Source organism: Mus pahari, chromosome 3 (genome assembly GCF_900095145.1).
Source record: "Mus pahari chromosome 3, PAHARI_EIJ_v1.1, whole genome shotgun sequence".
NCBI classification, from domain to species: domain Eukaryota; kingdom Metazoa; phylum Chordata; class Mammalia; order Rodentia; family Muridae; genus Mus; species Mus pahari.
In genome coordinates, this window is record NC_034592.1 from 30,441,746 (window position 1) to 30,467,633 (window position 25,888).

Consider the following 25,888-nt stretch of genomic DNA (forward strand, 5'->3'; position numbering starts at 1 on the left):
AATAAATAAATAAATAAATAAATAAATAAATAAATAAATAAATAAATAAACTTCTCTGTTGTAAAATCAGAATTATGAAATTTAGGACAAGTTACTGTTTTAAAAAATACAGATAAGTAAAAGTAAATTTAGAAATCAGAACTGTTTAACAACAGCAGGATTTCTAAGAAGCATTGTCCTGTGCTTGGTGCAATAGTTAGTCTTTGTATCACTGTGATAAGATACCTAACAGAAATCACTCAAAGGAGAAACTTTTATTTGGCAAATGGGTTCAAAGTGTTCCACTCTTAGTCATATGGCCTCATGCACTTGGGCAGAAATCATGGCAGTTAAACTTCACTTCGTTTTAGACAGTAGGCAATGAACAGGACCAGGGCAAGGTCTATTTCCAGGGTCACACTCCTGACGACCTGTGTCCTCCAATGTCTCACCTCCTAGTTTTTGCTACTTACTGAGGATCACAGTGTGGATCCATCTGAAGATTAATCATCTGCATAAGTCAGAGCCTAGAATTGTTTCTGGGAAACCTCTTTGAGACACAGCCAGAGTTATGTTCTACTAACATCATAGGAATTGCTTAATGGAGTCAACTTGGCAATCAAAGTTAACCATCACTTTCCTCAACCAGGAAAAATATGATCTATGTTCATAGTAGTTTTGTATGCGATTAGAAAACTGTCTGCCAAAGAAGACTCAAGTGTCAGTGTTTGCTGGAGGAAATAATAGCTGTAAATTACTTCAAGCAGCTTTTTGACACCAACTGTTGAGTCATTACCTGAGTCAGAAACATCTATTGGAGTTTCATGCAGTTTTGGGAATGAATCCTCACAAAATATAAAGATATACTGAGAGGACAGATTTGAGTTAAATTTCAGTTTTTCAGCTTAAAGCTTATGTTATTTAAGTTATTTAGTCATATTACTTGGGTTCTTAAATTGCTTTGTTTATATAATGAATCAAGAATACCTTTATTATGATAATCCATTCAACTAATAAAATCATGAGGAGCTGGAGAGATAGCTTGGTAGTTAAGAGCACTTGACATTTTTGCATACGACCTGAGTTCCTTTCCAGCTGATCCACATCTGGCAGCTCACAGCCACCTGCAACTCCAGCTCCAGGGTATCTGACACCCTCTTCTGTTTGACACAGTATATTGCTAAAAAATATCATTATAAATCTTTTTTATATTTAGATTTAGATTTAGATCCTATGGCCAAGATAAAAATCTAGTAAAAATCTATATCTTCCATTCAAAATTTAGGATAAAATTAAATTGAATCTTGACTTTGTCTTCCAAGCCAATCCACTAAAAACTGCTTGGAGGTTGGCATTGCTCTGTCACCTTTGGGGGCAGAAGCAGGAAGAGCTAGTATTCTGTTTTTCAGCTAGCAACTTGAAGAACTTCAAATTGTATATTCGTACATTTTCTTTTCTGTGAGACTATGGGATTATAGCCACTGAATATCAGATAAAGAGATTAATCAATAAAGACATGAATGATAACTAGGAAAGAATGAGAAGATCTAGAGCAAGGCAGTCTGTGCTCAGTTGTCACTGATGTGTTTCTGAACTCAGTGTGTAGATGAACCATGGGAAAATCAGGTCCTAACTCAAAGTCCCATCATTTACAGTGTGAAGGTTTAGCTTCTGAGGCTTGGGGCCACCTGGACCAAGTGCCATATATCACCATGTGGCAATACCTGGTTGAGAAGCCCCATGTTTGGATGAGACCTTTTTTTGTTACAGGTTTCACTGCTCCACACCATTCTTTCTGTAAAGGAGGGTCAGCCTCAGCCCCCTGCCTTGCTCCCCCTTTCTGCTCCCGAGGGGTATCCCTATCTCTCTCCTTATGTTTCGGCTCCTGCCACTCCTGCCCCTGCCCAGCCAGCTCCGGACTCTCCTGACTCCACCTCACACTTGGGCCTGTACTGCCTGTACTCTTCCATGGCCTTACCCCTCTGGGCTACAGGATCCTGGATGCTCAGAGGAGACAGTTCATGCCATATGTGCCATTTGCCAGTAATGATCTTTACACTTGGAAGCTCCAGACTCCCCAACTTTAGAATGATTATCAGCTCTCACAGGTCTTCTAGATTCAATCATGCTGACTCACCAGTTCTTCTGGGACAACTGTCAGAATCTGCTCCAGGTCCTCCAAAACAAAGGAAAGAGAGGGGATCTTGGGAGCTGCCAGAAAATTGATCCTGGGAGCAAATTGGCTGCCCACTCAAGTTCAGGCTGATATTGATATAGTCTTTCCTTTGACTCAACCCTAATGGAATTTTAACACTGCTGAAGGTAAGGAGAGGATCCAAGTCTACCACCAGATTCTGATGACAGAGTCTCCCAGAGGCTACCAGATGAGAAGGCCCACAGATGTATGTAAAGTGAGCCGGGTGATGGAGGGAAAGAATGAGAGCCCCATGGAATATCGAGAAAGACTTTTTGAAGCCTATAGGACCTACACTGCTCCTGACCCAGAAGCCAGAGAACACCAGTCAGCTATGAGCATGGCTTTTGTTAACAAAACTGCCCCTGACATCCTTTGGAAACTCCAGCCACTGAATGGTTTTGCAGCCTGCCTCTGGCACCCAAAAATCAGCCTCGATTAGCCTTTGAATGGCAAGATTGGAGAGAGACTTCAAGGGACAACTGACTTGGATATGCCTGCCTCAAGGATTCCAGAACTCACTCATCACCTTTGAGGAGGCACTGCGTGAGGACTTGGGTGAGTACCGGAGGGTGCACACCCAAATATCTGTGCTCCAGTATGTATTGCAGGCCCAACTTGGGGACAGGCCAGGAGGGCACACGAGACTTGCTCCAGAAGCTAAGTCAACTTGGCTACTGAAGATCTGCTAAGAAGGCCCAGCTTTGTCAACTTAAGGTCACCTATCTGGGGCACATAATCAAGGAGGGACTGGTCAACCCTTGCTGTTGGACACTCTGAAAGCAAACTATCCTCAACATCATAGTTCCATCTATCCAAAGGCAAGTACAGGAATTTCTGGGATCTGCCAGATTTTGTAGACTTTGGGTGCCTGGGGCCAAGAAGACAAAATAGAATAGACCCTAATAATGGACATGGCTTTTAAGACTCTGGCAAGAGCCTTGTTGGAGGACCTAGCCTTGGCCCTTCCACACATTCACAAAACTTTTTACCTGTATGTGGATCAGAGAAAAGCAATAACAGACAGGGTGCTCAACAAACTTTGGGACCATGGAAAAAAAACCTGTGGCTAAGAAGCTGGAGTCAGTGGCCCAAGAATGGCCAACTTACGTCTGAATCATAGCTGTCCTGCTAGTTAAGGATGCTGCCAAACCATGGGGCAGGAGCATATTATTACCACTTCCAGGTTATGAAGGGACCCCCCAAGAATCCACCCAGATAGTGGCTGTCCAACACCAGACTAGTGCACTTTCAGGCTCTACTTTTGAATCCCCCTCACATAATATATAACTCCTCATATGCTGTAAATCCCACCACTCTGTTACCTGACCCATCCTCTGATGTGCAGCATGATTGCTCTCTGTTTCTGGGGCACATCTAGAACAGCATGCCCTCTTGACTCACATACTCTGGCCAGACACAGAATGGATCTACTTCATGGATGGGAGAAGCTTTATCCAGAATGGAATCAGGTATGCAGAGGCAGCAGTAATGGACTTGGACTCTGTTCTTTGGACAACTGCTTTGCCACTGGGAACTTCAGCCCAGAAAGCTGAACTAAAGGCTCTAACCCAGGTTTTAAAACTGGAACCATAGCAAACATTTACACTGACAGCAGACGGGATTATTGACTGCTGAAGGAAAAACCATCAAAAATAAGGAATGCTTGCTTTGTTGGAGCCAATATGGCCTCCTCTCAAAGGGTCCATAATTCATTACCCTGAGCATCAGAAAAGGACATCAGAACTAGCCTAAGGGAACAGGCTAGCTGATAAAGCAGAAAGGGATGCTGCCCACACTTCCACTGCCAATATCTTGGTAGTTTTGCTGCCCCCTGTACTCCCAGCCATACTTGAATGTACCAGTGAAGCCAAATGACATCAGACAAAATTTCAAGGAGTTTACAGGAGAGATGGATGGTTGCTGACCTCTGAAGGCTGCACCATCCTATATAAGGAGTTTGCTAAGCAACTCATGCATCAGATTCATCAAGCTTCACACCTGGTCAATGAAAACTTAAAGAATTGCTGTGAGGGGCAAGGTACAAAATATTTGACTTAGGACACTTGGTTGATCAGTTATCCTCAGACTGTGCCACCTGGCAAGCTGTGAACTCCTCAGCCCCCAATCAAGGAGCCACTCCAGGAACCAGAATCAGGGATCAATGGTCCGGGGCTAGTTGGGAAATAGATTATGCAGAAATTAAACCAGGAACATATGGATACAAGTATTTGCTAGATTTTATAGATACCTTTTGAGGATGGGTAGAAGCATACTCTACAAAGGAGACTGCTGGTGTAGTGTCAAAGAATCTTCTGGAAGACATCATACCCAGGTATGGTTTGCCTGGGTCTGACAATGGAACAGTATTTATCTCTCAGATAACTTAATCTCTAGCACAGGTTCTGGAGACCAAGTGGAAATTACATTCTGTATACAGACCCCAGAGTTCAGGGCAAGTAGAGAGGATGAATCACACCCTAAAGGGAAGCCCTCACCAAATTAACCTTTGAAATTGGTGGTAACTAGGTGTCTCTCATGCCTTATGCCTTATATAGGGCTAGGAATAACCCCTATACTTTAGCCCTCCCCTTTTTGAGATCCTATGTGAGAGGCTCCCTCCCATGCTGCCTAACCTCCAGTTTGATATCTTAGCAGAATATGACCAAAATATTTGTTTTTGAAATCCTTAGAAGCCCTTCACTGGTTTGCCATATTCCAGGTTTATGAATCTGCTCCTCTCCCTAACCCCCATTGTTCTGAACCATGTGATGAAGTCTGAATCAAGAGACATAATTACAAGACTCTGGAACGTTGCTGGAAAGGACCTCACACCATGATGCTGACCACACCTATGGCAGTTAAGGTGGTTGGGATCAGTACATGGATACACTACTCCCATGTTAAGCTTGCCAGGAGGTAGATGGTCCATCCGTTGAGGTCCTAGCAGAGGAGACTTCCAGATCAACTGCCACAAAAAGATGGCAGGTCACCCCACAACCTTTTGGATATGCTGAAACTGTGACTCCAGTACTCCTGATCGTGCTTGCTTACGGCTTATGCTTCTCTGCACCAGCCAGTGGTCCCCTTATTATCTGGGTGCCCCCAGGTGGCAATGCAACAATTTTGCCATCAAGTTCACAGTGGCTGGCAAGAAGGCCAATTGTATTGCCTGTTCTTAACCCCTCTTGCTCCTGACTTAACACAGAACTGTTTGTTTATCAAATGGGGACTCTGCACTGGAACTACGGTACTCCCAGCCTTGCCACCTCTGTAACCACACTGTAACCCCTACTGTTGCTGGATACACGCTTCCCCCAGAGAATGCTTGGTGGGCTTGTACTTCAGGGCTTCCTCCATGCATGTATGGCCTGGTTGTAAATATGACTGAGGATTTTTATGTTCTAGTACAGTTTGCACCCAGAGGGACTTATTACTGTCGAGGGGACGCCTTCAACCAGGTAGTACTTCCAAACAATAGGGTTAAAAGGGCAGCTATTTCTGCTGTGTTACTAAGTTCTCTCCTTGGCATAGGGCTGGTGGGAGCTACTACGATAAGGGCTGCAGTCCTAATACTCCAAGATAAAAATTACAAGGTCCTGTATTGATCAGATCATGATCAATGCAGGAGATGGAAAAGCCCATCATGGCCCTGTAGGACTCCGTATCCTCCAGAAAGATATTGTACAGAACAGAAGAGGCCTAGACTTGCTGTTCCTCCAGCAGGCAGGACTCTGTGCAGCCTTAGGTGAGGAATGTTGTTTCCATGTTGGCCACTCAGGGGCAGTCAAAGAATCCATGATGTTAGCCAGAAAGAGACTATAAGACATATCCTACTGATGTTAGCTTTGATTTGTGGTCCCTGCATAATCAATGCTTTAGTTGGGTTTGTTAAGGAAAAGATTTATTAAATATCTCAAGTATTCAAGATGGCCCAAAACTTAAAGGGGAAATGAGAAGGTTAGGCTAACTCCATGACAGGCTTTGTAAGACTTTCATGGGGAGCCCTCCCCACTTTAGTCTCAAGAAGGCAATGCCCAAAAACCGCAAATACACCATCTTGATATAAAAACACGAGGTAGTTTAATGGCGGAGCTCCGGGCCGATGCGTACCTCACACAGGAGGTAGAGGCACCAACCACGAGGCTGGAAAGCTAGGGGTTTTTGTAGGGGGAGGGGGAGGGGCTAGCAAGAATTGGCGCAGTTACCCGTGATTGGCTCATTTAAACATCAGCAAAATGACCACACATCTGCAGAACGTGCAAAGGCAGGAGTGTTAGGAGACCTGAGGGGCAGGTCAGTGGAACATCTGGTTACTGTGTAACGTGGGCCTGCTTGGACTTGCCTGGGCCTGCTAGGTTCCCAGCCTTAGGCTTCTAAGCTCACAAAACAACTCTCTGGACATAGGTTACATGAATCCCAGGCCTTAAATTTCATTTCCCTTCAGCTTCTAATTGGCAGGTTTGGAGACTAGGCCTAAGAAATGAACAAGTCCAGGCAAGCCCAGGGAAGTCAGTTACTAGGATAAAAACAAACCCTAGAATTCCCCAGCAACCATTTCCAACCACTACGCCCAAGTACTGGTTCTGGAATGCCTAGAGATAGAGTAAGACAAAGCCCACCTACCCTGGAATTCCAAAATGTGCTTTAAATCACTTGGTTGTCTCTGTATCTTAGTAATGGAAGGCCCCAGTATGCTGACCTTCTGGAGAATAAAACACTCTTTGTGTTTACATACTATGAGTCTGGATATCATTCTTCAGTGAATCATGGACCCTTAGAGATTAAGAAAAACATTCCTCTAGGCTATAAAACTATTACTGACAACTAAGGGTCATGAAGTGGGACAAATGATTTACCGTAGGTGCAAGGACAGAAGATAAAATATTGACTGAGTTTATCTATACAAAATGTCAATACTAATAAGATATTAGGTAGATAATTTGCCTCTTAACTTAGACATAAGAATCGTAGTTTTAAATTTTAAGTGGACCTGTGTAGCTAGTGACAGATACTGAATGTCTAGTTAGATAACTAGTCTTAATAGAAACACATGTAAACATCTATGTTGTTATTTCTTATTTAATTTATGATTTAAATGTACATTTGAGCTTTTGAAAAGTGAGGCTTGGAAGATCACGTGATCTATTCTAAAAAAAAGTACAAACAGCTAGGGACAATGGCATTAAGTACGCAGAAGGAGAGTAGAAAAGAAAGGGAGTAGAAACAAAATAGAAGCAGAGAGAGACAGCAAAACAGCAGAAGAGAACAGAGCTGAGGAGAGGCAAGGCAGGATAGAGCACAGAGCAGAGGATCTGCAGAGAGAGCAGAAAGTAGCAGGCAGCCTTCTCATTGACAAGGACAGGGTTTTTTCCTCAGACTTGGGTTTTTTTCATTTAGCAATCGAAGGTAGCAATCTTTCTCTATATAATGAAGGTTGGATGGAGCTTATCTGTCATGCAGAATGAGTGAGTTCTTTCTGAGCTGGTGCTTAGGATTTTGCTCTACCCATCAAGTGTGTGTGTGATGTGTGTGCGTGTGCGTGTGCGTGTGCGTGTGCGTGTGCGTGTGCGTGTGTGTGTGTGTGTGTGTGTGTGTGTGTGTATGCATATGTTAAGGTTAGGTGTGTAAGTTGTAAGTATGTAAGATGTATGTTGGTGGGACAGATTGCTGGACCCAAGAAAATGGTGAATATGTATATAAATATTGTATGAATATGTGTATGCACATATGCTTCTGTAAAAGGTTTTTTTCCTTTCTGCAGGCATGAGTTTCTTCTCCTGGTTCAATAAAAGTTAATTGCCAGATTGTGGGAGGGGTTGTGAGGGAGTCAAAGAGTGAATGGAATGTTAAGGGAATAAGTAAAAAGTAAATTAAAAAATATTTAGGTAAGCACTACTGTTCAGTTCATAGAAAAGTGGAACTGTGTGAGAAGAAAGTGAGCTAACTTTGCATATTGAGCCAGCAGGGCCCAATGTCTCCTACATTAAATTGCATTATTTACACCAGTGCTTTATTCTATATACTATAGTAAAAAATTGTAAATAAACATAAAATACATGATAATGTATATCAAGAAATAGCTGCAGTTATTTAATAATAAAATACAACTTGGGATTCAAATTTTAAAAATATAGTGAATTGTTCCAATCCTCCCTCTCACCTGGCCAGTGAGAGGTGAGGCTCCCAGGAAATAGAGAAAAGAATCTTAACAACTAATCCTTTACATAATGCTTAACAATTGAGTGTTAATTTCCAGAAGCCTACAGCTTCTGGCCTCAGAATAACTTAGACTCAAAACAGATAAACCTTATATTAGTGAGAAACCTTTACACTCTCAAAAACAAGTTTTGCCCTCTGACATTCCACCCAATTGGCTGCCTTCCAGAGAGGACCTGGCCAGGTAGGACCTCTACAACTCATGTTAATCTGAATCTTTTAAACAATAAATATTCATTTGGAAGAGTTAAAACATACAGAAGTTTAGATTGAAAACAAAAAACAAAAACAAACAAACAAACAGAAAACAGTACATTGAGTTCAGTATTAGGCTTCATGCCTGAAACATAATGCCTCCTTTAAAGGTCAAATCAAAATCATCATGAGTTAGAAGTTTTGGCTACATTAGGGATTATTAGGATATCCAAAACTGTGTGTGTGTGTGTGTGTGTGTGTGTGTGTGTGTGTGTGTGTGTGTGTGTATCTATCTGTATATATATCTATATATCTATATATCTATATATCTATACATCTATATATCTATATATCTATATATCTATATATCTATATATCTATATATCTATATATCTATATATCTATATATCTATATATACCTATACCTATATCTATAGCTATATAAAGACTTTGTCTGAAATCAAACAAACAAAAAGTAGTGTATTGACAATCCATAAGTCTTTCCCTTAACAGTCCACAATGATAATTTCCCACTCACAGTATGGTACTACAATGTAAAAAAATTACATTATTGTAAGATTAGTCACTCATTTGTAACTCTATATTTGGACTTCCACACATTAAAGTGTGCTATATATGAGTACATTTGGTTTAGAGAGGTATGACATGAAAAATTGCCTCCTCAGTAAGCAATATTACAATTTGTAAGTGTTCCATCAGCTCACAAACCACTTACTCCTTCCTAGTCACATTCTTCTCTCACCTTTAGCTTCTGGTATGATATGATTATACATCTACACATACACATATAGAGTCATCAAAATAATGTTGTCACAGATCTGGAAAGACAGCCCAGTCAATAAAGTTCTTGTTGTGTAAGCCTAAAAACTGGTTTTATACCCAGCACAAATGTAAAAGTGAAGCACAGCTGTGTACCTGTACACTGGAGGAGATGGGGGTCCCAGAAGGTTAATTTGGTCAGCTAGTCCAGTCAAATCAGCAAGATCCAAATTCAGCCAGATTCCCTTTCTCATGTAATAAGATGGAGAATATTGAAGGATGACACCTAGTATTAACCCCTGACTGCAAACACACACACACACACACACACACACACACACACACACAGAGAGAGAGAGAGAGAGTCACATTACCATGTATACGTACATTCACAATAAAAATTATAGTAATGCCACTTCAAGTTGTTGTATGAGCAAAATAATTTAGTATGTAACCTTTTAAGACCAGAAACAGAAATAATGTTTTTTATATTCTTTATCACTGTTTCTAATTTTTTTACCATATATGATCATACAAGCCTTCCTGAATCAGCTTAAGAATAGCATTGTCAATTTGAGGCCAGCCTGGTATATACAGAATGAGTTCCAGGATAGCCAGAGCTACATAGTAAGACCCCCTCTTGAAAAAGAATGCCATTGCTTTTACTAATACTTCTGAGGAGAGTCCTCAGATTTTACAGCATGTTGGTTCTAGAGTCGTATGTATATACAGCTGATTTCTTTTAAATCTGTGCACTGGTTGTTATTCATTGGTTAGTTGATTTTTAAAGGAGAGATTTGAGGCTGAAGTTAAATATTGTTTGGAACATTAATCTTAAGCTTTCTCAGTGTAACTATCAAACAATAAATCACTAACTTGTGTTTTTGAAAGATCTATAAAACCAGAAAGAGGGAGCTTTATTATTTTTTGACAATGCATAGACAAACACATAAAAATAAACAGCCAAAAAGCACTTTTTGAATGTCACACTGTATTACTGAAGTTGAATAATTAACACAAAGTTAGTCACTTTCTTTGGGAATGTGATTTATATAAATTTCTTTGTATCTCATCAGTTATTGTGTAAACACTCAATAAGCTGTTTTATAAGGATTTTTAGTTTCAATAAGCAAATCATTAAATACATATTGTTTGAACTTAAGTCTTAAGGTATTAATCATGAAAGACCAGCAGTACAAGTGTTATATTTTGACAGCCCTCTTACTGTTTTTTAGTTACTAATAATTTAGAAAGGAGCTTTGACCTGTCTGCTTGCATCACTACAGTATGGGGTGGGCCTTCTGTTCTTTTGGGCATCTAAATCTGAACATGTTTTGTCCTTCTTTTATTTACCTTTCTGAGAAATGCCAGTTCAATAGATCATTTACATTCTCTGGAAAGAGTTTCACAAAAACAGCCATAACTTATGCTTCTATGACTATGGTCAGTCAAATAAAGTCTATGAGTTTTAAATTATTTTTCTTGACAGTCACTTTGAAGTAAAATGAATGCAGAGTTGATCTCCAGAGATGAGAAACTCAAAGAACATAATTTTGCTGTGTCCCAAGTCTTTTCTGAATCTATCGTTTTGACAAGATTTATGGGCAAAATCTATATATGTGATATTTACTTTAAAATATGCTTGGAGATGTTATTATTAATTCATTTATAAATTCATAATGGTGTTTACAGGGGAAGTTACAACAGATGCAGCTGGCTTCTATTATTATAGACTCAATTTTTCAAGAAGTAGGTGCATTGCTTTAAAGATCAATACCTATGTATCAGTGTGCATCCCTGTAGTTTTCTATGGAAACCTTATCTCACAATAAATCTTTTTGCTCACACATATGGAGTTGATACTGAAGCAATTAGAAAATAATAACTGATGGTACAGTCATAAGCCAGGATAGTTTTTAATTTAAATAGCTGGTGTGTGTACTTGAGAAAATTTTGAGGATTTAAAAAGGTTCTCTAATTTTTTTCTCTGTAAAAAACAAAGGGTAGAATTAACACAAGCCACAGGGAGAAGACTATATGACACACATCATCTCTTTTTTAAAAGAAAATAAAGATGTTTGAAATATGATGGGAAATATGAAAAGACACAATGATAACTAAAATATTTAAACCTATGAAGAAAGATTTGATCTGTTCCAATTTGTCTTAAATCTCCAATATCTACCAGCTTAGAGCAAACATAGAAAGTGCCAATAGGTCTAGAAGCCAATGTCAGAAAGTAATGTTTTATTTTCTATACTGGAACCTGTAAAACATAGTCCCAAGAATTAATGTCAGGCACAAGTGACCAAACAGAGATAATCTATTTCCCAAATTTTCTTGCATCTAGATCAGTGGTTCTCAACCTTTCTAATGCTGTGGCTGACCCTTTAATACAGTTCCTTATGTTATGATGGCCCTCAACCATAAACTTATTTTTGTTGCTACTTCATAACCATAATTTTGCTTCTGTTATGAGTAGTAGTGTAAATAATACCTGTGTTTTCTGATGGTCCTAGGTAACTTCTGTGAAAGGGTCATTAGGTCCCCAAAGGTCTGCAACCCACAGGTTGAGAATTACTGATCTAGATTCTAGACTGTAATCACAAGAAAACAACCGTTTTTATTATTTCATTTTTTCATACAATACAGACTATCTGATTCAAGCCAGATTCAAGCCAGTAGGGCTTTCAGTATTAAAAGAAAGAAGCAGACACAGGACCCCAACTCTAAGCTAGAAGCTATTTGCAATTGGTACCTGCTAGCAAAAGGAAAATTAGTTTCCTTCAACAGAGTTTCTCTGGGCATATCAAACCTATTTCAAAGCAGGTCATATGCACAGGAGAAGTTGACCAACACAAAGCTCCATGCTTGCGATTGCTTTGGATTTTGATGTGTGAGTGTGTGTGTGTGTGTGTGTGTGTGTGTGTGTGTGTGTGTGTGTGTGTATGTATTGTGAACTTAATACACTTTTGTGCACTCCACCTCCACCCCAAGAGAAGTTCAGTAGTATCAAACAGTCATATTGTTGGTAAAGAAATCTCACATGATAGCTGTAGCAAGTAAGCACAGAGTAAATTCAGAGTAAAAAGAGAATAATAATCTATGATTCACTACTGTAGAAGCAAAGGAGAGGTTTACTACTTCAAGGATATGACACTTACACCAGATGAGAACACCGTATGAGGTCTTGGCTAGCATACTGTCCTATGTCGTCTCCAGATTTATTCATTTAGGCCTGCTCTGAACCCAGGAAGTGTTTGTTTACCAAATGGGATCTTTAATCGTCTTCATTGTAGTTGGTTGCTTTACCAGTATCTCTACTCCTTTTCTGAATTTGATGTTAAAGATTTCAACCACCCAGTTAATAGGGCACTTACAGTCTAAACACAGTATATGTATAGTTAACGTTTTCAACTTGGACCAGTGTTAGTTTTTGAGCTGTTTATTTAGCAAACTAAAATTTCAAACTTGGTATCACTCACAAAGATAAGATATTGAGCCCACAGTTTCTCTAAACAAACTCTGAAGAGTTGGATCTTCAAGGTGACCTAGGAACTCATGGGTGTGTATACAGATGTTCATTATTCTTGCATATGAGTGTCAAATACCCAAATGGGACAGACTCCACCACACACAATTAAATCTCAGAAAATAAGCACAAGGGAAAATCATGATGGCCTCACAAAGAAATGAGGCACTGCTTAGCTGAGACCACTCGAGTGACAGAGTTCCTCAACAGGAACTACAGCAGCCAGGAGGAAGTGGTGCCACACTTTACACGGGCCAAGCAATAATCACTAAATTCTATACCTGAAGAAAATACTCTTAGGGACCAAGAAACTTTCAGATGAAAGGAAACTAAAAGAACTGCTCACTAACAAACCTACCAGCAAGGAATGACAGAAGAGCACCAGTGCTAAGATGCCAGAACACTCTCCAAGAATGGAGTCCTATGAGAAGAATTCTGAGTGCTTGTGAGAAAACTCCAAGGAACCAAGACAAGAGTCTTGTGACCTCAGCTTCTGGAAAACCTACTTCTTGGAATGTGCTTTTGTCCCCCTCCTAGGTGTAACAGAGAGGGGTAAGTTTACCTCGGAATATTCATTAAACTGGTCATGTTCATATGCCTTTATAGAAAAATATTGTTTTGCCATGTGCAGCCTGTCTGCCATTTGAGACTTGTCATTGTGCATGTACAATGTACTGATGTGACTTTTCTTAACTCTGAGTATAAATTATCTAATTCTCTAAATGAAGTTGACTATCATGAGGCTTTAGTCTGCCTCATTTATCCGCTCCGTTCTCCCAGGTCCCACTGCCTCTAGAGCAGTAAATGCCGATAGTTCAGAAAAGAAGGACCTGTGGACCAGGGTGACCCTCCATGGCTTGAATGCAGTTTCAAATTTGTTGCTGTTTAGCTATAGAGTGGCTTAACTCCACCTTTCACAGTGTATACACCCCATTTTTGCTGGAGATATAGTTCCACGGTGGCGTTCTTGCCTGGAATGCATGAGGCACTGAGTACAGTGCTACAACTAAATGAAAAAAAAAATAATAAAAATAAAATATAATCAAAGTATTCTTGAATGTGTAAAAATGAAGATAAATGCAATAGACTACGCTTCCTTTCATGACTCTGAAATCTCATTTTACAACTGAAAGAAAAATTATATCACCATCTGATGTGGTGCAATAATACCTGAGGCTATTATATTATAAAATTGAAGCAGTTAAAAGACTGTAAATGGAAGCAAGCCTTCAACACTTCACTTGAAGTGGTAAAGCATGGATACCAAAAGCTTCAGTAAGTTACAGGTATATGCTTTTAAACCTTCAGTTATTTTGATAGCTGAGCACAACTCAGAAACACTACAAGTCAAAATGAGCTCTTCTGGAAGTACGGAAGTATACCAATTATGTGGGATTGGTGGAAGTATACCAAAATGTCTCTGGCACCAGCAGCAGATACTGGGTGCCCAGCAACAAAGCTGACTGCAGGTTTTCTGGAGTATTGATGAGGCCAGATGTAAAGTGGAAGGAATTTGATGTATTCATTCACATTCACACACAAAAGTGGAAATGCAAACCTGGGTCAGCCCAAGCCCAAGGTAAGCCATAAGGATGCCTCCCTTTTGCTGCTATGGTCTGCCAATCATGTGGTACACAGTGACAAAAGAACCCAATTCGTGTGAAGTGCAGAAACCAGGAAGCAATGTATGAATGACATATGAAAACAGTTACTGGGTTTTATACCTGCAAATAACTTTTCCTAAGCCATGCCCCTTAATATTCTCAGAAGCTCTGTGACAAAGTGATTTTGGAAATGATATACCCGAGACAGTGAATTTGAAGTGATGGATAAAATAATATAGGCAAGTAAGAGCAAGGTATCTTATGCCTGTGGTCAGACTTCAGACTTCTTGCTCGTGGCAGCATTATCCAGGTCAACTGAAAGAAGTAAGCAAGAATAATAATCCCGCTGCCACCTCCTTCCACTAATGATGCTCAGCAGAGATGTTTTCAGCCCACAGCCAATAACATACTCCATATATTTTTAACATTAGAAGGAAAAAAATCCTAAAATAAAATGAATCAACACCTTGACATTCTGAGACCACAGGCAGATTTTAAAGTAAATAAGCAAAAGCCAAAGGTGGAAGAAATGAGTTATGCAGTGGAATCAATTTGTTAAATTATTACTGTGCCCTTTGCTGTTATTACTTGTTAAGTCATCTATGACTCTTGAATGAAAGTCGTGAATAATTTCCACTCCTCCAGTGAGTGTCTCTCCTGGAGAGTCAGTGTTGCCTAGGAGCACAGGCTTCTGGTGAGCTAGCAGGAAAATCCTCTTAGCCTGGAAACCTGGTGACAATTAACCTAAGGTTTAGCATTATTACCCACCATCATACTAAATTCACAGGCAAAATAAGAGGAATAATCATTGGAATTTGGAGAGCTGAAATCAATAGTGTATACACAATAATCAGTATCTTCTTTAATTTTACCAACTTGCCATTCTTTAGTGTGTGATTTTTTTCACTAATGTTTGATACAATTATCAACAAAGGTAATGTCGGCAAGGACACAGTCTAGATTTTCATCAGAAATTTGTCTTTCCTTGCTGAACCCTCCATAGCAATCTGAACAAAGAATTCAACAGATTGCCATAGGACTTGAGTGAAATACTACAACCATATCAAAGAACCTGTTGGCCTAAATGAAGCCGTGGTTACCTGTTGGAACACAGAACAATACATGGTTGTAAGATAGGCCTTTAAGTAATATGGTAAAATCAGAAATTGAGGAGTTTCAGTAGAAAGACATGCATGCTCAATATCAGACACTTAAAAGGGTTATGTGAATCACTACAACCTAGAGCAAGCCGCAGCCGTCCTCGTAGTGAACACCACAGACTGTAACCAAATGCATAGCCTATGTGATAGAATGCAGGGGATTCCAACCCCCCACAGAAGTGAAGACAGAACACTAATTTCCGAGGAAGAAAATGTTTTAAGGTGTAAGCACTTCCATTAATATATAACTCAAGTTGAAGTCAAAGAATAACATCTGGGGAATGGAGTTTTATCTTTTTAAATAAATGCAAATATGAAACACACATTTTTGTAACTTTACTTAAAATGGTTGATATTGTCACGAGGGCTGTAATTTGACCTTTACAAGGCATATTCAGGTTAACAAATTAACTATGTTTAAATCATAAAAATGATTGAAATGTTTATCATTGTACAAAATACTATTCTTTGCTCCAACTTAATAGTATCAATTATATAACAAATAAAGGTTTAAAGTTTGTCAGTTGGTCTTAAAGGTTACTAATTTGGAATCAGACTTTTTGTTTAATTGTATTTTAGACAGATTAATTCATTTCTATTATTCAGTCCCTAATTTTTCTATATTGAAATTAAAATTAATGGTACATTTTTACTTGCTCATTTAGCAGAGAATTAATTATTTTGTTTAATGTGGGCCTATTTTAGAAACAAGAAAAAAAAATTTTCTACTTAGACTTTTTCATGGTATTTTCCATGTAAATTGTTGTTTATTAGTACAATATACTCTTTCCTTATAGCTAAGATAAAAGAATGCCAAGCTTTTTTGTAGCTCACAAAGTTTTTAATAAAAGAGTTTAATATTCTACAAGTTTTCAAATACTCAAAATCTTAGTGTTTCCAATTTTTTCTTATGATGGAATTTCATATATGAATAGAAAGTTATATCCGTATGATGTTCTGTTGCCAAATCTAAAATAAAATTTTCTGGAAACTAAAATTTACTATTGATTGCTTAGAGATAAAAGAGACTTATTTTAATTTTGGTATTAAACTGAAACAGAAATTAAGTTTAGATATAACTGGTATATGTTTTATAATATAGAGATTACCAAATACATTAGATTTGATTTTGGATGCTATTTTTCAACTTCTAGAAAGCCTCAACTGTATGTGTTACAAGGGAGACCTCAGATTCTCTTTGTACAGAGACCGTTTCCTTTAATGGACGAATGCAGTTGCTCAAGTTGAATACTTTTTTCTTGTAGGAATTACTGTCTTGCTTTTCTAGTTTATGAAGACAGAGCCAGGGAAGGGGTACCAGGAAAGGGAGCAATAGAAAAGGAGCCCAAAAGTTCTCTTGTTGATCTCTATCACTTAAAACTTCCTATCCCATAATCTTTTGTTGCATCTTATTGTATTACCTTCTTCAGTTCAAAGCTATCAGACATTTGAAAGTTTGAAAGTTAATACCACTTATTTAAAGTTTGAGATATTGGATAGAACATTTCTCAGAGCAGCCATAGCATGAACCGAACAAATAGTTATCAAAATACAGTTGAATATAGGAAGATAATTTCTTGATAGCTAAAGCACACAGAGTAACTCATAGCTATGCATAATATATTTCACAACGAACCAGAAAAAAGTAATTCAAAGACTGCTGTTAGGAGTTGCTAATTTTTACACAGACATAAGGTTAATTGTTCTGATTTAATTTATTCTTACTCATTGTATTTATTTACTCAGTTGATATGCTATACCATATAAATATCCATGGTTATTACACATCAATCAAAACACATTTTAAAGATAAATGAGCCATCAAAAGAATAAATATATAACCACACATATTAACCACAAACACATTCTAAATAAAACAATTCAGACTCAAAAGGTGCAACCATATTTTATCTGGTTAATTAAAAATAATCTATAAAAGCCAGATTAATAATGATTCCCCAACCTTAGGTCCAACTGTTGTATATCGGTTGGCACTGGGCTTCACAGCTCTGCATTTTGATCAATTGTAATATGTGGTAACAGTGTTCAACCATTACATAGAGATGTTTCTTCATAAGGAGTTAAAGACTACAGTTATCTGTGGTGAGAAAGACAAATATTTAGAATGTACTTTGGGATTTCTGACTTAGTTAGTTGGCAGTTATAAGTCCTCCTCCAAGATCAATGATTTTACCAGCCTTGCATAGTTAGTTGATATGTTTCCTGAACTAGGTTTTAATTTTCCTTTTGTTGAGCAAGCTTTATAAGCTCAATTAGAGAGTTGTTCATTACTACCAAGATATGTGTGCCACTACTGTAATCTTAGGGTTGTTGTACCTTGTGGATCATTGTGGATGCATAGACATCAGAGCTGTATAGGATAGGTAGTATCTATCCTGGAGCTTTTATGTTGTGAGATAAGACTATGTTTTCTAGACATATCAGAGAAGCTACATCTATGATATTTTTAGCAATATGACAACCTAAACATTGGTCGCCTAAAGATAATGGCTATAGACAATGCTAACTTGAAAGGCTGAAAGTCCATGAGGCCTCACTCTTATAGAAGGAACTACAGGAAACTAAAGAATGCTAGAAATGCAGCAAAATTCCAAACAAATGAAACAAGGAAAGAAGAAAGAAAGAATCTTTTTCCAGAGAAGACAGCACAATTATTTGTCCAATACCATTGGTCAGGTCTGAAATGAGCAGGTTGTATGTACGTACGTACGTACGTACACACACACACACACACACACACACACCAACCAGAGGAAAAGTAGCCATTAATCCATAAATTTGAAAATAAACAAGCAAGGAGGTGTGTGTGTGTGGGGGGGGGTAAATATAGAAAGCCTTAGAGGTCAAAAAGGAAAGAAAAATAATGATGCAATGTTTTTTTAAAAAGGCATAAAACTTAATGAAAATATAAAAACACCGAAAGCAATGAATTTAAAAGAGATAAAATGAAAAAGAGAAAGAAAGAAAGAAAGAAAGAAAGAAAGAAAGAAAGAAAGAAAGAAAGAAAGAAAGAGAAACCCAGATTCAAAGGGAAAAGCAAACCAATGGTAATGGTTAATGTAGGGTGGGAGTAAAGAAAACTGGGTTACACAGGATTAGGAGGAGGGCAGGAGCTACAGGGGGCTCCACTGCATGTAAATTATACATCCATCAGCCTCATTAAAATGAGTTCTGCTCTTGACCCAGGCTTCTTAGTCTGTGGCTCCTCCCATTCTTACATGGCCCAGCTCAGTTTGTTCATGTTCTCTCTGGACTCTCCCATATACTCCTGCCTCTATTTATGTTCCCCCTTTTATCTGCAGTAAATTTTCTCTTCCACCATTAAAAAAAAAAGAAAAAAAAAAAGAAAAAAAAAAAAAAAAGAGTTCTGCACAACCCCAATCCACTATCAATATGAAGGGATTTATCACCTCTTCATTTCATTTCCCATTGCTAAAGTTTCCAATCTCTTGTCACTCTGATATCATAAGACACCCCATGACCACTGAATGCCAAAATAACAATTCACTTAAGAATAACAACTTAGAGTACTTAATGTGGTCGTTCATGTCCAGAATCTCAGAGCTAAGGAAGGTAGGCTAGGGAAGGTGGGCTAGGGAAGGTGGGCTGCTATGAGCAGAAGCTAATCTGGGCTGCTTTTGAGTTCCATAGCCTAGCTTGAGCTATGATGTGAAGGTCTGTCTCCAAAGAAACCAACAAATTAAGAGCCATATTTAGCGTGTGTCCAGGTGTCCTCATGTTCCCCCCATTACTTTGAGCCAGGGAAAGCATTTAGCAGACTACACAAAGTCTTACAGAAGGAGTTTCACTTCCAATTTGTTTCCTTTTTCCCAAGTAAAAGAACCATCTGTGCTAGTCAGAATTTGCTGTTTATTGTTCACTGGCTAGAAAGCTCATGGATGCTGCACAGTGGTGTCGGTTCCCAGCCTTTTTTGTCCTATATTTAATGTCTAACAGCAACTGTGCTGCCCGTTCCCTACATCTCTCCCCACTAGCAGTTTCCATGAAAAGGAAAACACTATGAAGTAACATTTCTTTCCAAATTCTCAATCTCTCTTTGGCCACTATTGTCCATAGGACAAGGAAACACATTATGTACTTCAAGTGCTCAGTTTCTTGCCTAGGTTTTGATTAGGCAAATACTTTATATTCAAAGTGAATCCACATGGAGAGGGGGAAAAAAATAGTGTTAATTCAAAAGAATAGAATTATTTTAAAAACTGCACAGCTGTCTTGATATACATAATCTTGTGATCTCAAGCTTTGAATATAAATGAATTCACACTGATATCATTTGATAACTCTGCCGTTACTTAGCTGGTCCCAAGAGTCTGCATGGGAAAACAGTTATTCACAGTCCCTTTCATCTATGCTGTGCATCTCTGCTGAGCAAAGTACCTGAGTAGCCACACCCCAGAATTTCTCGCTAAGTTGTTTATTTCAAAGAATCTTGGAAAATGGTGCCTTCCTTTAGGACAAAGGAAAAGTTTCGCAGGTTTCCCGGATGTTTCCTCTTAAGGGTCGAGATTCCTAAGCAACATGTGCAGTTTTCGCTGCATGTTACCCCACTTTGTGACTGTGCTTTTCCTGGTGGGATGAGGAACAGAATATTAGGCACAGAGTATTAGCCTAATGATGACCGTTTGGTATGAATCAAGCAGCCCTTAGTTTCTGGTGCAGCAATCTGTCTTCTACCAGCATACATGAATTCTGTGAAGATTAACTTCAAGAAGTATAAAAAGTAGTATTTTTTTAGTGGCTTTTGATAGAACCACATTCACAAATCCTTCCAATTTACACCTGCTAGCCTTTTTGTAAGCTGATGTCACCTGTAGGCCTAGAAAAGCAGCTGCCATGCTGTGTCATGGGTACCCACATTATTGCCTAACAAATCTACCCAGAAACTTCCCATATCACTCACATGGTAATTCAATAGAACTGGCAAGAGCCACCAGCTTCACTAAAGCTGATGTTCTTTTTCCCTGTCCTTGATTTCCTAATTTCTCCAAGTGACCAGAGTCAACCCCTCCTTCCCTACTCATGTGTGTCTCAGAAGAGTACATTGCTGAAGCGTTTGGGCTGCTTTGTTCATAGGTCATACAAGAATTACTGGAATCCATAATTTTTCAGTTTGGAGGACACTGGTCCACAACAGGATGCAGGACTCCTAACTTCAATGTGAGTCTATTGGGAAATAGATCCTTTAGAGTCAGTTATGATTGCATGGAAGGACGCATATGTGTTATAATCCACTAGAGTCTGTATCATCCCAAGATAAGGATTTGACTCCATATACCTCACAATGGCTTTGCATCAAGGAAGACGTATGACAACCAAAGAAAGACTTCATGTACGACCCAAAGAATCAAAGCTCAACCAATTCAGTGTGAATTTCTAGCCATGAGAATTGTGAGATAATTTATGTCTTTTGTTTAAGAGGCAGTCTGAAGATTTTGCAACAGAAGATCCAGCTAAGTCTTACAAAAATTCCTGGCATTTGCTACCCCACCCAGCACTTCCACTGTCCTGTCAAAGTTGGGCACCTTGATTGGCTCTAACACTCTTCAAGGGACTTTGGAGATGAGTACTGTGTGATGTCAAAGGTGGGTGACTGTGAGACTACAGTTTCCATGTTGTAACATATGGTGTTTACAGATTTTTGTTATCCTTTAATAAAGTTTTTATTCATGCCTTTAAGATTCAAATGTTGGAGTTTCTCTGTGCAGGATTCAGTGAATAGATTCCATAAGTTCCTAGCAAAAGGCTATTGTTGCAAAATCAACACAGTTAATCCTAGCAGAAGACTTTTCTACCAAATTATGACAGTTAATATTGACATTTAGGTCACAAGCTTTCCCATTTAGGTACTAACTAAATATTTGGAAATGAAAAATCCACATTTTTTCTAGAAATAATTATAATAAAAAATCATAAGGAAATATAACATTATCAATGTATTGAATCATGAATGTTTTTAAGACAATGAGCTGTCAAATCATGGCTCAAAGCTCCTTTAACCAAAATCTATTACATTGTGCTAATTAAAAAAATAATTGTCAGAAGTCAACAGGGTTTGGACAACCATTCCCCAAAGACTTTCTCAGGATTCTCAATATTAACATAACAGATGTTATGTTGCCATGCATTCACAGAGTAAAAAGTATATCTTGATTTAAGTAGATGGAATTTTTACCCAGCATTAAACTCTGCCTGAAAAATAATTAAGACTTTCTACAAATCTTACCATATAATAGACATTAAGAAAAAAATCATTTCACGCATGAGAAAAGTTATTTATTTTTAACTAGGTTATAGATTCTATGCAATCTACGAAGGGAATCCTCTTGTAAGATTAGCAACTGTCTAGGGTATTTTATCACTGGGTTTCTTTTGAATAAGAAAGCAGAGACTGGGGATATCTTAGTAGTAGATTCATGTTTAGTATGATTGACATTCTAGGTTCAACCTGCAGCATTAGAGGTAAAGACAACCAGAAGGGAAAGAGAAGAGGGGAAACAGACATGAAGAAGAAGGAAGACAGAGAGTGAGCCAAGGCTGCAGGAACCAGAGATACTGAAGGTCGTTATGAGAGTGAGGTGCTGCTGGCCTGTTTGTCCTAATATCCATCCCTCCTTTAAACATCCATTAAGCTCCTCAAGGCAAAAATCCCTCTCTTTTTATATCTTCTTCTAAGCTGTTCTCTTACCACCTCCAAGTCCCTAAATTGCACTAGAAATGTCCACTGGATTCTGTACAGTAATGACTCTCTACTATAAATTCTTAAAGTGGTTATAGCTTTCCCTTTTGAATCCTAGAACATTTCTTATTTGCAGTTTGTTTACTTATATCTTTACTTGGGGTTAGAAAAAGTGTAATCCAACAGAGAAATTAGCAAGATCTTTGCATAAAACTAATGGGTGAGGGAAGAACAATGACACAGACTATCAGCATCATGTTTAAATCATGAAAACTAGACTCTGTAGCTATATAAGTTATCAAATTAACTCTAAAATTTCTAGGAATACATGAAAAAAAGAAAGATCAAATGAAAGGAAGACAGGATAAGAAGGAGAGAGAAGGAACCTGCTATTATTTATTTAACTACTAAAATCTAGGAATTCATATATGCTTAAGATGCACATAAGGTTTTACATTTTGAAGGCTTTTTTTTTTTGAACTTCAAATACAAAGTACACTAAATCATTGAGGTAACCTCTAGAACTGCCTGTTTCACTGGGACCCAACCAATCCCTAGAATTTTTAGAATTCATTGAGGTCACTGAATACCAAAGAGGCATTGCAATGATCACTACCCTTTTGAAGGGGCAATTTTCATTGAAGCTTGAAACATTCACAGTAGGACTTACATTGTTTGTTTCACTATTCTTTTATTGGATATTTTCTTTATTTACATTTCAAATGTTAGCATCTGTTCCCTGTTTCCCCTCCAGAAATGCCCTATTCCATCCCTCCTCCCCCTGCTTCTATGAGGATGCTCCCCCACCCATCTACCCACCCACTTTTGGCTCCCTGCCCAGACAATCCCCTACACTGGGGCATCAAGCCTTCACAGGACCAAGGTTTTTAAAAGGTTTTATTTGTTGCAGCAGAAATAGTTACACCCTTAGATATTAGCCCTCAATCATTGGTAAACATCTTTTCTCAATCTGTTGGTTACAATTTTGTCCTATTGACAGTGTCCTTAGCCTTACAGAAGCTTTGCAATTTTATGAGGTTCCATTTGTCTATTGATGATCTTAGATCATAAGCCATTGGTGTTGTGTTCACGAAAATTTCCCCTCTGCCCATGTGTTCCAGGCTCTTCCCCCACTTTCTCTTCCCTTAGTTTTAGTGTATCTGGTTTTATGTGGAGTTCCTTGATCCACTTGTGCTTGAGCTTTGTACAAGGAGATAAGAATGAATCAATGTGCATTCTTCTACATGCTGACTGCCACTTGAACCAGTACCATTTGTTAAAAATGCTGTCTTTTTTTCCACTGGATGATTTAAGCTCCTTTGTCAAAGATCAAGTGACCATAGGAGTGTGGGTTAATTTCTGGGTCTTCAGTTCTATTCCATTGATCTACCTGCTTGTCTCTGTCCCAATACCATACAGGTTTTATCACTATTGCTTTGTAATACAGCTTGAGGTCAGGGAGGGTGATTTTCCCTCAGAAGTTCTTTTATTGTTGAGAATAGTTTTCAATATCCTGGGTATTTTGTTATTCCAAATGAATTTGGAACTTTCTAACTCTATGAAGAATTGAGCTGGAATTTTGATGAGGATTGCATTGAATCTGCAGATTGCTTTCCGTAAGATGGCCATTTTTTACTATATTAATCCTGCCAATCCATGAGCGTAGGAGATCTTTCCATATTCTGGGATCTTCTTCGATTTCTTTCTTCAGAGATTTGAAGTTACTGTCAAACAGATCTTTCACTTGCTTGATTAGAGTCACACCACCAAGGTAGTCTATATTATTTGTGACTATTTGAAGGGTGTTGTTTCCCTAATTTCTTTCTCAGCCCATTTGTCCTTTGAGTAGAGGAAGGTTACTGATTTGTTTGACTTAATTTTATATCCAGCCACTTTGCTGAAGTTGTTTATCAGGTTTAGGAGTTCTCTGGTGGAATTTTGGGGGTCATTTATGTATACTATCATTTCATCTGCAAATAGTGACATTTGACTTCTTCCTTTCCAATATATATCCCTTTGACCTCCTTTTTATTGTCTAATTGCTCTGGCTAGGATTTAGAGTACTATATTGAATAAGTAGGGAGAGAGTGGGCAGCTGTGTTTAGTTCCTGATTTTAGTGGGATTGCTCCAGGTTTCTCTTCCTTTGATATAAGCTACTGGTTTGCTGTATATTGCTTTTACTATGTTTAGTTATGAGTCCTGAATTCCTAATCTTTCCAAGACTTTTACCATGAAGGGGTGTTGAATTTTGTCAAATGCTTTCTCAGCATCAAATGAGATCATCATGTGTGTTTGTGTGTGTGTTCCTTTGTGTTTGTTTATATGTTGGATTATTTGATGAATTTCCATATATAGAACCACTCCTGCATCCCTGATATGAAGCTTACTTAATCATGATGGATGATCATTTTGATGCGTTCTTGGATTTGGTTTTTGAGAATTTTATTGAATATTTTTGCACCAATATTCATAAGGGAAATTGGTCTGAAGTTCTCTTTCTTTATTGGGTCTTTGTGTGGTTTAGGTATAAGTATAATTGTGGCTTCATAGAACAAATTGGGTAGTGTTCCTTCTGTTTCTATTTTGTGGAATAGTTTGAAGAGTATTGGTATTAGATCATACTTGAAGATCTGATGGAATTCTGCACTAAACCCATTTGGTTCTGGGTTCTTTTTGGTTGGGAGACTTTTAATGTGATATGTGATTGCTTAGATCATTTATCTGATCCTGATTTAACTTTGGTACCTGGTATCTGTCTAGAAACTTGCCCATTTCACTCAGACTTTCCAGTTTTGTTAAATGTAGGCTTTGGTAGTAGGATCTGATGTTTGTTTTTTTTTTTTTTTTTTGGATTTCCTCGGTTTCTTTTGTTATATCTCCCTTTTTATTTCTGTTTTTGTTAATTTGGATACTTACTCTGTGCCCTCTTGTTAGTCTTGTTAAGTGTTTATCTTGTTGATTTTTTTCAAAGATCCATCTCTTGGTTTTGCTGATTCTTTGTATAGTTCTTTTTGTTTTTACTTGATTAATTTCAGCCCTGAGTTTGATTATTTCCTGCTGTCTACTCCTCTTGGGTGTAATTGCTTCTTTTTGTTCTAGAGCTTTCAGGTGTGATGTCAAGCTGCTAGTGTACGCTCTCTCCAGTTTCTTTTTGTAGGCACTCAGAGCTATGAGTTTTCTTCTTAGCACTGCTTCATTGTGTTGCAAAGATTTTGGTATGTTGTGCCTTTATTTTCTTTAAATTCTAAAAAGTCTTTAATTTCTCTTTTATTTCTTTCTTGATCAAGTTATCGTTGAACAGAGTGTTGTTGTTCAGCTTCCATGTGAATGTGGGTTTACTGTTGTTTTTGTTGATGATGACCAACCTTTTTCCTTGGTGATCTGAGAGGATGTATGGGATTGTTACAGTCTTCTTGTATTTGTTGAGGCCCATTTTGTGACCAATTATATGGTCACTTTTGGAGAAAGTACCATGAGGTGCTGAGAAGAAGGTATATTCTTTTGGT